General features: G+C 36.8%; 1 protein-coding gene across 1 annotated transcript in view; it reads right to left on the minus strand.

The window, feature by feature from the left end:
• FREM3 (FRAS1 related extracellular matrix 3) overlaps positions 1–14,082 on the minus strand; it is an 86,166-nt gene that overhangs the window by 64,062 nt on the left and 8,022 nt on the right.

Consider the following 14,082-nt stretch of genomic DNA (forward strand, 5'->3'; position numbering starts at 1 on the left):
TAAAAAATAAGACATAAGCAAGATCAAGCAGTGTGAACAAAGTCACAGGTGGAGGGCCTGCCCTATTTCCTATAACAAACCTAATTAATAAAACATTGTGATCCTTGATCACTTAGTCAGTTATCCCTAACATTTAACATTGGCTTGAGATTTCCTCAAGGGGCTGAAATCACATCGCTACTGACTTTCCAGTTTTGCCCTATTTCTAGGTCGTGGGCTTCTGGAAACCTGACTAGGTTAAGCACCAGATATGTTTGCATATTTTGCTATATGGTCTCTTGCTAAAGGGGCCAGGGTTTGATATCCATTCCATGATTCTTACATATATGTTGTTTTTCTGCCAGTTTCTCATAAGTTTAGGCTGAGAGAAAGTGTGCAGAGGGACATGTGCATATTTACTCCTACTTTTTGTAAATTAGTTTTAAAAAGCTTGAATCATTATCATACATGGAAACAACAGATGTGTGTCTGTGTCCTGATAAATGATAAACAAAATGCCCAGCAGCCCAACTTATTTGAAGCTCAGTCAGAATGTGATTTCTAGATAATTTTTCTATTAAAATTTTGTCTTTAGTGACTCCAGTCAATCAAGACTATAGATGAGTCGACTGACTTGAGTTGAAACAGCGATCCCTGGTTTCTAAAAGCGACAGTGGCATCATTCAGTCATTTGTGCTGCTCGCCTTCCTCTCACTAAAGGATCTCTCTTTATGCACATGCTGGATATAAACATCAGCTCCCAGATGTTTGCCTATAATTTTGCTTTAAACTAAACGTCTTCTGCATTCTCGAGAAACATGTAATTTTTGAACTAAGAGTAGGTCAATACATTTAAGGATAATTTTAATATTGACCTAATTTCAGAAGAGTTGGGATTTTGTGATTTTTTTTAGACTTTTACATGACTCCCTAGAATGTTCAAGTGGTAATAACATTAATAGTAATAACCATTTCACTCAACAGCATCAAGATTTAGCTTCTTTATCTATAAAATGAGGGATAATGTCTCTCTCATGATGGTACTGTGGAGATTGAATGAGAGGAGAGCTATTTAAATGTCTAGCACAACACCTGGGACAAGATCAATGTTCAATAAATGCTGAACTTGAATTTGAAGTGGAAATATTTTGCCTCATTATCAAGAAGATAGATACGTGTTAACTAGTCACTCCAAATGAATCAAAATATTTTTCTCTTTTTAGAGAGCTGTGTGTGTACATATATACCTCATATACCAAGATACACATATATGTGTGTACACACATATGCATTTGTTTATTTATAATTATCTATTTATTCAGTACATGTGTATGTACATGGAATTTGGGACTTAATCCTGAGGTCATAACATTTTATTTTAAATTTATCCCTGAAGTGATTATTTAAGAGTCTGCTTACATAAACAAGACAAGAACAGCTTTGACTTTTTCAAGCAATAAAATGTTTCTTAAATTGAAGTATGTGGTAATCAGGACATTGAGCAACTGGAAAATGAAAAGCAAGAGCTACACAATAACGAGCTATAAATCCCATTCTCCCAAGTACACTAGGTATTGATTGGCTAGTAGAGGATATTAAAAGAACAACATTCATAATATTTCTTTTCTTTCAAAACTGTTTTCTCCTTCATTAATCATTTTTGTGAAGTGTGATTATTTTCTTGTTCCAGAGCTTTCATAGGTTGTTGCATGCTCAAGCTGCCTTTCTATTTTCATACATGGAATTGCATGGTTTAAAAAAATAAATTATGGTTAAAAAATAAGTCCATGTTTTATTTGATGGGGAGAAAAATATAAACAAAAATGCTTTCATGCAAATACTCAAAGATGAAGAGACCAAAGCCATTTTGCTTTGAGGCTATTTGTTGTGGATCATAAACTCTACAATGCATTTCTTTCTTTCTTATTTTCAATAGGTCTCCTTCTGAATCATCTCCAATTATGATCAATACGATTTTTTAGATCACAGCTACAACTAAACATTCAGTCTCTACAAATCACAAAGTGAATTTGAGATTTGGCAATTTTTTCATGAATTTGTGTTTATCCTTTTATTCAACCAGTATGTTTGGGCATGTATTATATATCAGGTACTGTCAGGGAGGCATTTCAATTCTAACACAGATTATGATCAGGATTATATGATTTGATTGTCCATATCAATTTATAAACCAGATTATCTCCTCTTCCTTTTTATCTAGTATACACAGTCCAAGCTGAAATTCTAAATGGCTTCCTCTTACATAAAGATTAAAACTTAGACAATAAATAAATAAAATCTAAGTTTATCTGCTATCTCCCAGACTCCTAGGACTTTAAAAATTAGTGGAAGGCAAAAATCACAGCTAGACCTATGTCTTGCTTGAAGCTTGTCCAAGGTCTGACAACTAATTTTTGGTCACCATTTACAAAGGAATAAAAGATACAAGCAAGAAGGACCCACAAGGGAAAGAGTCAGCAATAAGTATAATTGTTGATTCCTTCCTGCCTGAGAAGAATTCGCCCTGATTCTCCTTTCGTTGGATTTTTGAATCCATTACCTTATTTAGAGGGGCATTTTTGAATTAGTTATAAGCCAGACTAACATAGTTAGTCATTTAAATCAATATTATTGAACCAAGTTGGTTGTGATGTAGTCAAGTGTTCTTTTTTCTTAAATAGAAACTGTTTTTTTCTGATAATAATAGTGGTCATTGTAATTTACACAAGAAAATGTAAAGAAAAGTGAAAAGAAATAAAAACAACATAATCCATCCTTGCCATTACAAACCATTTTTAACATCTTGCTATATATACTTTAGACCTTTTCCTATGCATGTATAAATATACATATATATGAAAATGTAACCATCCGTTACATCTTCACATAGTTTTCTACTTGGTTTTTTTTTTTTTTTTTTTTTTTAAAGATTTTATTTTTTCCTTTTTCTCCCCCAAAGCTCCCTGGTACATAGTTGTGTATTCTTCGTTGTGGGTTCTTCTAGTTGTGGCATGTGGGACGCTGCCTCAGCGTGGTCTGATGAGCAGTGCCATGTCTGCGCCCAGGATTCGAACCAACGAAACACTGGGCCGCCTACAGCGGAGCGCGCGAACTTAACCACTCAGCCACGGGGCCAGCCCCAGTCTACTTGGTTTTCTTCATCAAGCAAAACATTGTGAACCTCTTTCCATATTTATAAATATAGATTTATTATGACATCATCTGAAGGCCTACAAAATGTTTTATAGTCTTACTATAGTTATGCATTCTGCTATATAATAAGTAGATATAGAAAACCGTTAAGAATTTTGGCCCATCACTACATTGCCTCTTGGTTCTCATGAATTTGAATTATCTGCTCATTTTTATCTATTTCTTCTGCATTCTATAATTCTCTTTGCTTTTAACTCACTCTCTTATTCCCATTGTTTTTATTTAAAATAAAACTAGAATTTTTTGGGAAATAAGAGTAAATAGACTCCAAGTAAAGCTTTCTTTGAGGCAGGTGTGAAAATGTTGTGTCACAGATTTTGATGATTTGACTACTCAGAGACATTCCTGCCTTGCTTTTGAATTCTTTGATGGATTCTAGAGAGTTTAAAATTCTAAATAAGTGTGATATTACTGTAACTGAATGTTAAGGCAGACTCATTGAATTTATGGTTAGCTCTATCACTGTCTTGGAAGCAACCTTTTTATCTCCTATTACTTTATTTTCATACCTTGCTTGAAAAAGACAGCTCACCAAAAGAGAAAATTGCTATCTATATGGATCACAAGGCAAGTATCAAGTCAAATTCAAACATTAAAATGCACAGTGTTAATCAAATTAAACACTGAATAATTTAAAAGAAAATGAAACCGTCTGATTCTGGTCTTAAGAAGAAAGTTAAATATCCACATTACATCCAGAAACTAAAAGTCTCACTCCCATATAGCTATTTAGTGTGGTTTACTGAAAAGAATTGACTTGGTTCCTCTTATGGTTCCTTTCTATGGATCATTTAATTCCACAAGCCCATTTCCTCATTTTAAAATTTGAGATAATGGAGAGTGACATCAGCATTGTAGTGGAGTGAGTTGTTCCCTTTGTCTCTCCCCTTTAAGTTACAACTGAATGGACATTCATTAACCAACAAAAGATTCCCTACACAGCACAACAGGAAGCCTGAGAGATCCATGCAGCCATATATCAGAAGTTGGGTGGACTGGATCCCCAGGAAGCAGTGGAACTGGGTGAATGGACCCAGTGGCAGCGATCTAGGTCATGGGTCCTTACACAGTGGCCAGCACAACTGTAAGAGGAGGTGGGATCAGCCTGATCTGTGCGCCAATGCTTGCAGGAATGCCCACTGTGCCATGGTGATTCCATCTTTGGGAATGCTCCCTGCTGAGTGGTGGTGGCTCAGCCCCCATGACAGAGCCCTGCCCAGCAAGCACGGTGGCTCAGCCAAGGCACCCATGAGGGCAGAGCCAGCCTGCACATGAAATAAAGCACCCATCACCTCCTGCCTAGCATGGCAGTCAGTTGGTCCCCTGCCAAATATAGCAGTCCCACTTGCATGAGAGCAACCCACCAGTGGAGCACAGAGGCCCTACCTGTGCATGCATGCATGAGCTGCCAGGCAGCTGCAGCCAGCCCAAGTAAACACTGAGCAACCCTACTGGCACAACTTCCAGCAGATGGTGAGGGATCAGAAAACACAGTTCCTGCCAACCCCACCCAGGGGTGGCAGGTGGAATCTGTGACCTGATAGTACCACAAATGCACCAGCAAAGGATCAGTTCATCAAACAACATGAAGAACTACATAAAACTTCAGAGCAGAAGGGAAATGACAAATTTCCAGAAACCAATCCTGAAGTCACAGAAATTTACAGCCTAAAAGACAGAGAATTCAAAGTAGTTGTCATAAAGAAACTCAGTGAGTTACAAGAAAACTCAGAAAGACAGTTCAATGAGCTCAGGAGTAAAATTAATGAGCAGAAGGAATACTTCACCAAAGAGATTGAAGCTCTAAAGTAAAAAAAATGTGAGCCAGAAATTCAGGAGATGAAGAACATAATAAATGAGATAAAAAATAATCGAGAAACTGTAAAAAACAGAGCTGACACTAAGGAGGACTGAATTAGTGATTTAGAGGATAGAAACATAGACTTGCTTCAGGTGTAGGAGAAGAGGGAACCAAGATTTAAAGAAAACGAAGAAATTCTTCAAGAAATATCTGACTTGGGGCCAAGAAACATCTCACCCAGTGGTGCAGTGGTTAAGTTTGCACATTCTGCTTCAGTGGCCTGGGATTCACTGATTTGGATCGCAGGTGTGGACCTACCCACTGCTTGTCAAGCCATGCTGTGGCAAGCATCCCACATATAAAGTAGAGGAAGATGGGGACAGATGTTAGCTGAGGGCCAGTCTTCCTCAGCAAAAAGAGGGGGATTGGCAGCAGATGTTAGCTCAGGGTTAGTCTTCCTCAAAAAAAAAAAAAAGAAAGAAAGAAATATCTGGCTCAATTAGGAAAAGCAACATAAGGATTATAGGAATTCCAGAGGGAGAAGAGAAAGAGAAAGGAGCAGAGAGCTTGTTCACAGAAATAATAGGTGAGAATTTCCCAAACCTGGGGAAAGAATGGGATTTACAAGTACATGAAGCCAATAGAACTCCTAATTACATCAATGCAAAAAAATCCTTCTCCAAGGCATATAATATTAAAACTGTCAAAAGACAATGACAAAGAAAAAATATTAAGGGCAGCAAGGCAGAAGAAAATAACCTAGAAAGGAACCCCTATGAGCTTTCAGTGGGTTTCTCAGCAGAAACCTTACAGGCTAGGAGAGAATGGAATGATATATTCAAAATACTGAAAGACAAAAATTTTCAGCCAAGAATACTCTATCCAGCAAAACTATCCCTCAGATGCAACAGAGAAATAAGAGCTTTCCCACATAAACAAAAGCTGAGGTTGTTCATTGCCACTAGGGCTACCTTATAAGAAATGTTGAAAGGAGGCCTCCCATTTGAAACTAAAAAGTAAAGCTTTGCAAGCTGGGACATGGCGGAGGAGGGTAGTGGCAGATGAGATTGAGGAGGCAGCAGGCAGCCACATCCATCAGGGCTTTATTGGCAATTGCAAGATCTTTGACTTTAGCTTGAATGAGCCATTGGAGGGTTGTCAATACAAGAATGACAATGATCTGACTTAACTTGTGGAAAAGATATCTCTGTGTGAAGAATAAACTAGGGGAACAAGAATGAAGCAGACTCCAGCTAGAAGCTTATTTCAACAGTCAAGACAAAAAGAGCAGAGCCTTGGACTAGGATGGAAATGATGGCAGCACTGGGAAGTGATCAAATGCTGCATGTATTTCAAAGTTCCTATATCTTGTATAAAACACAAAATCTACTCTAGATTATATTTAATGAGAAGACTGTAATGTATTCCAATGATGTGGGATTAAAATTTCACTACAAAAATACCTCTATCTCAGATATTGGCTTCTTACGATTACTTTTTTCATCTGATAGGTCCAGGAAAAAACTGTCTTTCTTTCCACCTGGCGTTTTGTCAATAAACCATCCTCTGTCAGAAAAAAAAAAAAATGTAAAGCTTTGCAAAACCTTGAGCAAGAAGATAAATAGACAGAATCAGAAAATTACAGCTATATATCAGAATAGATTAGTAAACACTTAATTATAACATATGAGATAAAGGGAAGGAAAGCATAAAAAATAACTATAACCATTTCAATTTAGTCACAAACTCACAACACAAAAAAGAATAATTTGTGACAACAATAACTCAGAAGGGGAAGAGAAAAGGGATGAAACTTGCTTAGGCTAATGGAGATAAGTGGCTATCAGAAAATGGACTATCTTGGGGCCGGCCCAGTTCCCGAGTGGTTAAGTTCATGTGCTCTGCTTCAGCTGCCCAGGGTTTTGCTGGTTTGGATCCTGGGTGGGGACATGGCACCACTCATCAGGCCATGTTGAGGCGGCATCCCACATGCCACAACTACAAGGACCTACAACTAAAATATACAACTATGTACTGGGGGAGGGGAGGATTTGGGGAGAGAAAGCAATTAAAAAAGAGAGAGAGAGAGAAAGAAGATTGGCAATGGTTGTTAGCTCAGGTGCCAATCTTTAAAAGAAATTTAAAAAAATAAAGAAAATGGACTATCTCATTTATGAGATCTTTTATACAAACCTCATGGTAACCAATAAAAAAAAATCAGAGCAGAGCCACAAATCATAAATAAAGAGAAAGCTGAGAAAATCATCACAAAAACCACCAAAATGAAATGGCTGTCAGAAATACAAGGAAAGAGAAACAATGGAAATATAAAACAACTGGAAAACAAGAGATAAAATGGCAGTATTAAGCTCTCATATATCAATAACCAATCTAAATGTAAATGGATTGAATTCTCCAATCAAAAGACACATAGGGACTTGGTGGATTAAAAAATAAGAGCCAAAAATAAGCTGCCTCTGGCAAACACATCTCAGCTCTAAAGACAAACACAGGCTCAGAGTGAAGGGATGGAAGATGGTACTCCAAGCTAATGGCAAACAAAAGAAAGCAGGTGTTGCCATACTTAAATCGGACAAAGTAGACTTCAAGATAAAACACCCTATGAGAGACAAAGAGGGGCAGTATATAATTATAAAAGGGATATTCCACCAAGAGGACATAACAATTATAAATATATAAGCATCTAACACAGGAGTACTAAAGTATATAAAGCAACTATTAAAAGACCTAAAGGAAGAAATTGACAGCAACACAACAATAGTATGGGACCTCAACACCCCACTAACATCAATGGATAGACCCTCCAGACAGAAAGTCAATGAGGGAACAGTGGCCTTAAATGAAACACTAGACCAGATGGACTCAATCAATATATAAAGAACATTCCATCCCAAAACAGCAGACTATACATTCTTCTCAAGTGCACATGGAACATTCTTAAAGATAGACCATATCTTGGGAAACAAGGTAAGCCTCAATAAATCCAAGAAGGTTCAAATAATATCAAGCATCTTTTCAGACCACAATGCTATGAAACTAGAAATCAACTACAAGAAAAAAGCTGGGAAAGGCACAAATATGTGGAGATTAAACAACATGCTACTGAACAACCATTGGATCAATGAAGAAATCAAAGGAGAAATAAAAAAATACCTGGAGACAAATGAAAATGAAAATACACCATACCAATTCTTATGGGATGCAGCAACAGCAGTGCTAAGAGAAAAATTTATAGCAATACAGGCCTACCTCAACAAAGAAGAAAAATCTCAAATAAGTAACCTTGAATTACACCTAACAGAACCAGAAAAAGAAGAACAGACAAAGCCCAAAGTCAGCATAAGGAGAGAAATAATAAAAATTAGAGCAGAAATAAACGAAACAGAGACTAAAAAAACAATAGAAAGGATCAATGAAACTAAAGGTTGTTTGTTTGAGAAGGTAAACAAAATCGACAAACCCTTATCCAGACTCACTAAGAAAAGAAGAGAGAAGGTGCAAATAAAATTAAAAATGAAAGAGGAGAAATTAAATGGATACCACAGAAATACTAAAGATTATAAGAGAATACTATGAAAAACTGTATACTCACCAATTGGATAACCTAGAAGAAATGGGTATTCTTAGACTCATACAACCTCCCCAAATTGAATCAAGAAGAATTAGAGAATTTGAATAGACCAATCACAAGTAAAGAGAGAGAAACAGCAATCAAAAACCTCCCAAAAAACAAAAGTTGAGGACCAGATAGCTTCTCTGGAGAATTCTACCAAACATTCAAAGGAGACTTAATACCCATCCTTCTCAAACGATTCCCAAAAATTGAAGAAGATGGAATACTTCCTAACTCATTCTATGAGGCCAACATAACACTGATACCAAAACCAGGCAAGGACAACACAAAGAAGGAAAATTACAGGCCAATATCTCTGATGAACATAGATACAAAAATCCTCAACAAAATATTGGCAAATTGAATATAGCAATACATTAAAAGGATCACACACCATGACCAAGTGGGATTTATACCAGGAATGCAGGGATGGTTCAACATCAGCAAATCAATCGACGTGATACACCATATTAACAAAATGAAGAATGAAAATCATCTGACCAACTCAATAGATGCAGAGAAAGCATTTGACAAGATCCAACATCCATTTATGAGAAAAACCCTCAATAAAATGGGTATAGAAGGAAAGTATCTCAACATAATAAAGGCCATATAGACAAACTCACAGCCAACATCACTCTTAATGGTGAAAAACTGAAAGCCATCCCTCTGAGAATAGCAACAAGACAAGGGTGCCCATTCTCACCACTCCTATTCAACATAGTATTGGAAGTTTTGGTCAGAGCAATGAGGGAAGAAACAGAAATAAAAGGTATACAAATTGGAAAGGAAGAAGTAAGTCTTTTGTTGTTTGTGGACAACATGATTCTATATATAGCAAACCCTGCAGAATCCAACAGAAAACTATTAGAAGTAATCAACAACTACAGCAAAATTGCAGGGTACAAAATCAACCTACAAAAATCTGCCGCATTTCTATACACTAAAAATGAACTAGCAGAAAGAGAAGTCCAGAGTACAATTCCATTTACAATTGTAATAAAAAGAATAAAATATCTATGAATGAATTTAACCAAGGAAGTGAAAGACCTATACACTGAAAACTATAAGAAATTATTGAAAGAAATTGAAGAAGACATAAAGAAATGGAAAGATATTCCATGCTCATGGACTGGAAGAATAACCGTAGTTAAAATGTCCATATTAGCTAAAGCAATCTACAGATTCAATGCAATCCCAATCAGAATCCCAATGACATTCTTTATGGAAATAGAACAAATAATCCTAACATTTACATGGAACAACATAAGACCCTGAATAGCCAAAGCAATCCTGAGAAAAAAGAACAAAGATAGAGGCATCACAGTACCTGACTTCAAAATATACTACAAAGCTGTAGTAATCAAAACAGCATGGTACTGGCACCAAAACAGACACACAGATCAATGGAACACAATTGAAAGGCCAGAAATAAAACCACACATCTATGGATAGCTAATCTTTGACAAAGGAGCCAAGAGCATACAATGGAGAAAGGAAAGTCTCTTCATAAATGGTGTTGAGAAAACTGGACAGCCACATGCAAAAGAATGAAAGTAGATCATTATCTTACATCATACACACAAATTAACTCAAAATGGTTTAAAGACTTGAAGATAAGACCTGAAACCATAAAACTTCTAGAAGAAAATATAGGCAATACACTCTTTGACATCAGTCTTAGCAGCATGTTTTCAATACCATGTCTACTCAGGCAAGGGAAACAGAAGAAAACATAAACAAATGGGACTACCTCAGACTAGAAAGCTTCTGCAAGGCAAAAGAAACCATGAAAAAGATGAAAACCCACCAAATGGGAAAAAATATTTGCAAATCATTTATCCAACAAGGGGTTAATTTCCAAAATACATAAAGAACTCATACAACTCAACAACAATAAACAAACCACTTGATCAAAAAATGAGCAGAGGATGTGAGCAGACATTTTTCCAAAGAAGATATACAGATGGCCAACAGGCACATGAAAACATGTTCAACATCACTAATTATTAGGGAAATGCAAATCAAACCTACAATGAGCTATCACCTTACACCTGTCAGAATGGCTATAATTAACAAAACAAAAAATAACAAATGTTGGAGAAGATGTGGAGGAAAGGGAACCCTCATACACAGCTGGTGGCAAAGCAAACTGGTGCAGCTACTGTGGAAGAGAGTATGGAGATTTCTCAAAAAATTAAAAATAGAAATACTGTACCATCCAGCTATCCCACTACTGGGTACTTATTCAAAGAACATAAAATCAAAATACAAAGAGGTTTATACACTCCTGTGTTCATTGCAGCATTATTCACAATAGCCAAGACATGGAAGCAACCCAAGTGCCCATCAACTGATGAATGGATAAAGAAGATGTGATACCAAAACCAGGCAAGGACAACACAAAGAAGGAAAATTACAGGCCAATATCTCTGATGAACATAGATACAAAAATCCTCAACAAAATATTGGCAAATTGAATGTAGCAATACATATATATATATATATATATATATACACACACACAATGGAATACTACTCAGCTATAAAAAAGACAAAATTGTCCCATTTGCAACAACATGGATGGAACTTGAGGGTATGATGTTAAGTGAAATAAGTCAGACAGAGAAAGACAAATACTACATCATTTCATTTGTATGTGAAAGATAAACACGTGGATAGAGATAACAGATTAGTGATTACCAGAGGGGAAGAGGGTGGACAAAAGGGGAAAAGGGGCACATATGTATGGTGACAGATAAAAATTAGACTGTTGGTAGTGAGCACGATGCAGTCTATATTAACTGTTATATAATAATGTACACCTGAAATTACACAATGTTGTAACCCAACATAGCCTCAATAAAATAATTAAAAAAAATAATTTCTACCTCACAGGTTGTGGTAAAGATCAAATGGAATAACATCTACAGAACTTTTTGTAAGAATATTAAGTGCCATATAAATTTAAGGTAATATGATTACATGCTAAGTGGAAAAGACCCATTCATTGTTATATGCAGTAGAGTTAGGTAAAATTTCAAGACAAATCTATGAGTATAGTGATTTAGTGAGAGGAGGATTAATGAACTTGACAGTATGCTAATTGACACAGTTTAGAGCTTTAGAAATCTAAAATTTATTCCCTATCTTACTAGTGGCTTTCAGGACATAATGAACATAATGAAATTTACCACCAATGTTATAAAATAGACTGAGATGTTATACTGATTTAGCCTTAATCAGGATTGCAGAAATTGATGGAATATTCAAGCCAGATACAGTGTCAAAAATTTCCATCTGAAATCTCAGTTAAGCTGTGTACACAAGTATAATTATGTTCGTAAGTATGTGAGAGGAAAGAAGAGAAGGAAATTCATATTTATTGGGGAATTGATATACACTAGGCATCATATTACATTTTTGGTATATGTTACTTCATTTAACTGTAGCAGAGCAAAAAGAAAAAGCCACAATTGACATAGAAAACAAAATGTGGATAGGCAAGATATTCCCGTGTGTAGGAGCTTAATGTGTAGCTGCAAAGGCTAGACCCGTGGATGTAAGTTACTTCCTCTTCCACCTTTGCCTCTTTAGTGAACTTCTAGTAAAGAAGAAACCAGTTTTTAAGCAGGCAGAGAAAAAGAGAAAAGAAACTAAGGTTTCCAGGCAGTACTCCAATAAGATAATTCACCATAACAGTTTAAAAGTTGACCTTCATAATCAACTATTCTAATTATAGATTTCCAGGAAAAAATTATTAAGCTTCTTTTCACCTAGAAGAAGAAAAATAAAAAATTTGGTATCCTAGCTGATAATTCTAATGATAATCACATTTACTGAGTGCTGCCACGTGCCAGCACTCTTCAAAGTGCCTTATGTGTGTTGATTCCTTTAACACTTGTGGTAGGCAGACTAATGGCCTGCTAACGTCCATGTCTGAATTCCCAGAACCTGAGAATATGTTAAATTACTTGGCAAAACAGAATTTGCAGATGTGATTAAGGATTTTGAGATGAGAGAGAGTAGCCTGGACTCCCCAGGTGAGTCCAATGTAATCACAGGGTTCTTTTAAGTGAAAGGGGAAGGCAGGAAAGGGAGCTTCAGGGTGAAGCAGCATGAGAAGGACTCAGCCACTTCTGGCTTTGAAGATGGAGGAACGGGACAGCCTCTAGAAGCTGGAGAGGACGAGGAAATTGTAACCCTCATTAAACATTCCATTTGGGAAGTATTTTAAAAGTAGGGATATTTTAAAAGAAAAAAACATTAAGTTGACTATTGTAAAGAAATAGATTCATAGAACTTGAAAAGGTCAGATACAAAATGTTTAAAGTGAGTCTTTCATCAACGGTTGTAGACTATTCCAAGAAGTCTCATCATGGGCGGACATGAAGCTTAGCTCTGTGCACGGCACTCACAAGGCAATAAAAAAAAAATCCACTGAACAAATGAATGCATAAACATTTAATTAGCTTGTGGATATGCATATGAGCAAATGCGGCCTCAAATGTTTTGGAGCGGGGCTGGCCGGTGGCGCAGCGGTTAAGTTCGCACCTTCAGCTTCTCGGTGTCCTGGGGCTCGCCGGTTCGGATCCTGGTGCAGACATGGTACCGGTTGGCACGCTATGCTGTGGTAGGAGTCCCACGTATAAAGTAAAGGAAGATGGGCACGATGTTAGCTCAGGGCCAGGCTTCCTCAGCAAAAAGAGGAGGACTGGCAGTAGTTAGCTCAGGGCTAATCTTCCTCAAAAAAAAAAAAAAAAGTTTCGGAGTCTGTTTGATCATTCTCATCACTTTAAATTACAAGGCGCTTCTTTGTCTGGTTAGGAAGAAGCTGTCTTTGCCCTGTTCTCGGATCTCCGTCCATGGTTTTGGCTTCCCAAAACAGAGGTAGCATAGCATTAGCGGGTAAGAGTTCTGGTTTGGAATCGGCAAGACCTGGATTTGATTCCAGCTCACCTGTTTATCACCTGTCTGAATTCAGGCAAGTCATTCAACCTGGTGTCTTCATTTTAAAATGGGCATCATAACATTTACCTCCTGTTTTGCAGTGAAGATCAAAATTATGTAATCACTGCCTGGCCCACAGAAAGCACTCACAAAAGGTAGCTGTGTAAAGCTCACGTTATTTATCAGCACAGACTGACTCTTGTTTCTGATGTTGCCCAGAAAGCAGTGTCCCTGATGGATGTATTTCTTTTTGGGGTGTCATCCTTCTCAAAAACAGAAAGGAAAATAGTTGCTATGAACTATTTGAGCCTTACATGTGCTTTACTTGAGTGAATCAGTTTAGAAGGCTCAAATTCATCCTCACTTTTTTAGTAACTTTGATTCTTGAGAATTTGGGGAAGGAAGGAAAGATCTGTTCTTAAACTTTAAGTGAGAAGATGGACAGGAGTGATCAGTGGTTGGCAGTGTAGTTAGAAGAGAGAAAGCAGCTATTAATGGCACTTAC

Source organism: Equus asinus, chromosome 3 (genome assembly GCF_041296235.1).
Source record: "Equus asinus isolate D_3611 breed Donkey chromosome 3, EquAss-T2T_v2, whole genome shotgun sequence".
In the NCBI taxonomy this organism is placed as follows: domain Eukaryota; kingdom Metazoa; phylum Chordata; class Mammalia; order Perissodactyla; family Equidae; genus Equus; species Equus asinus.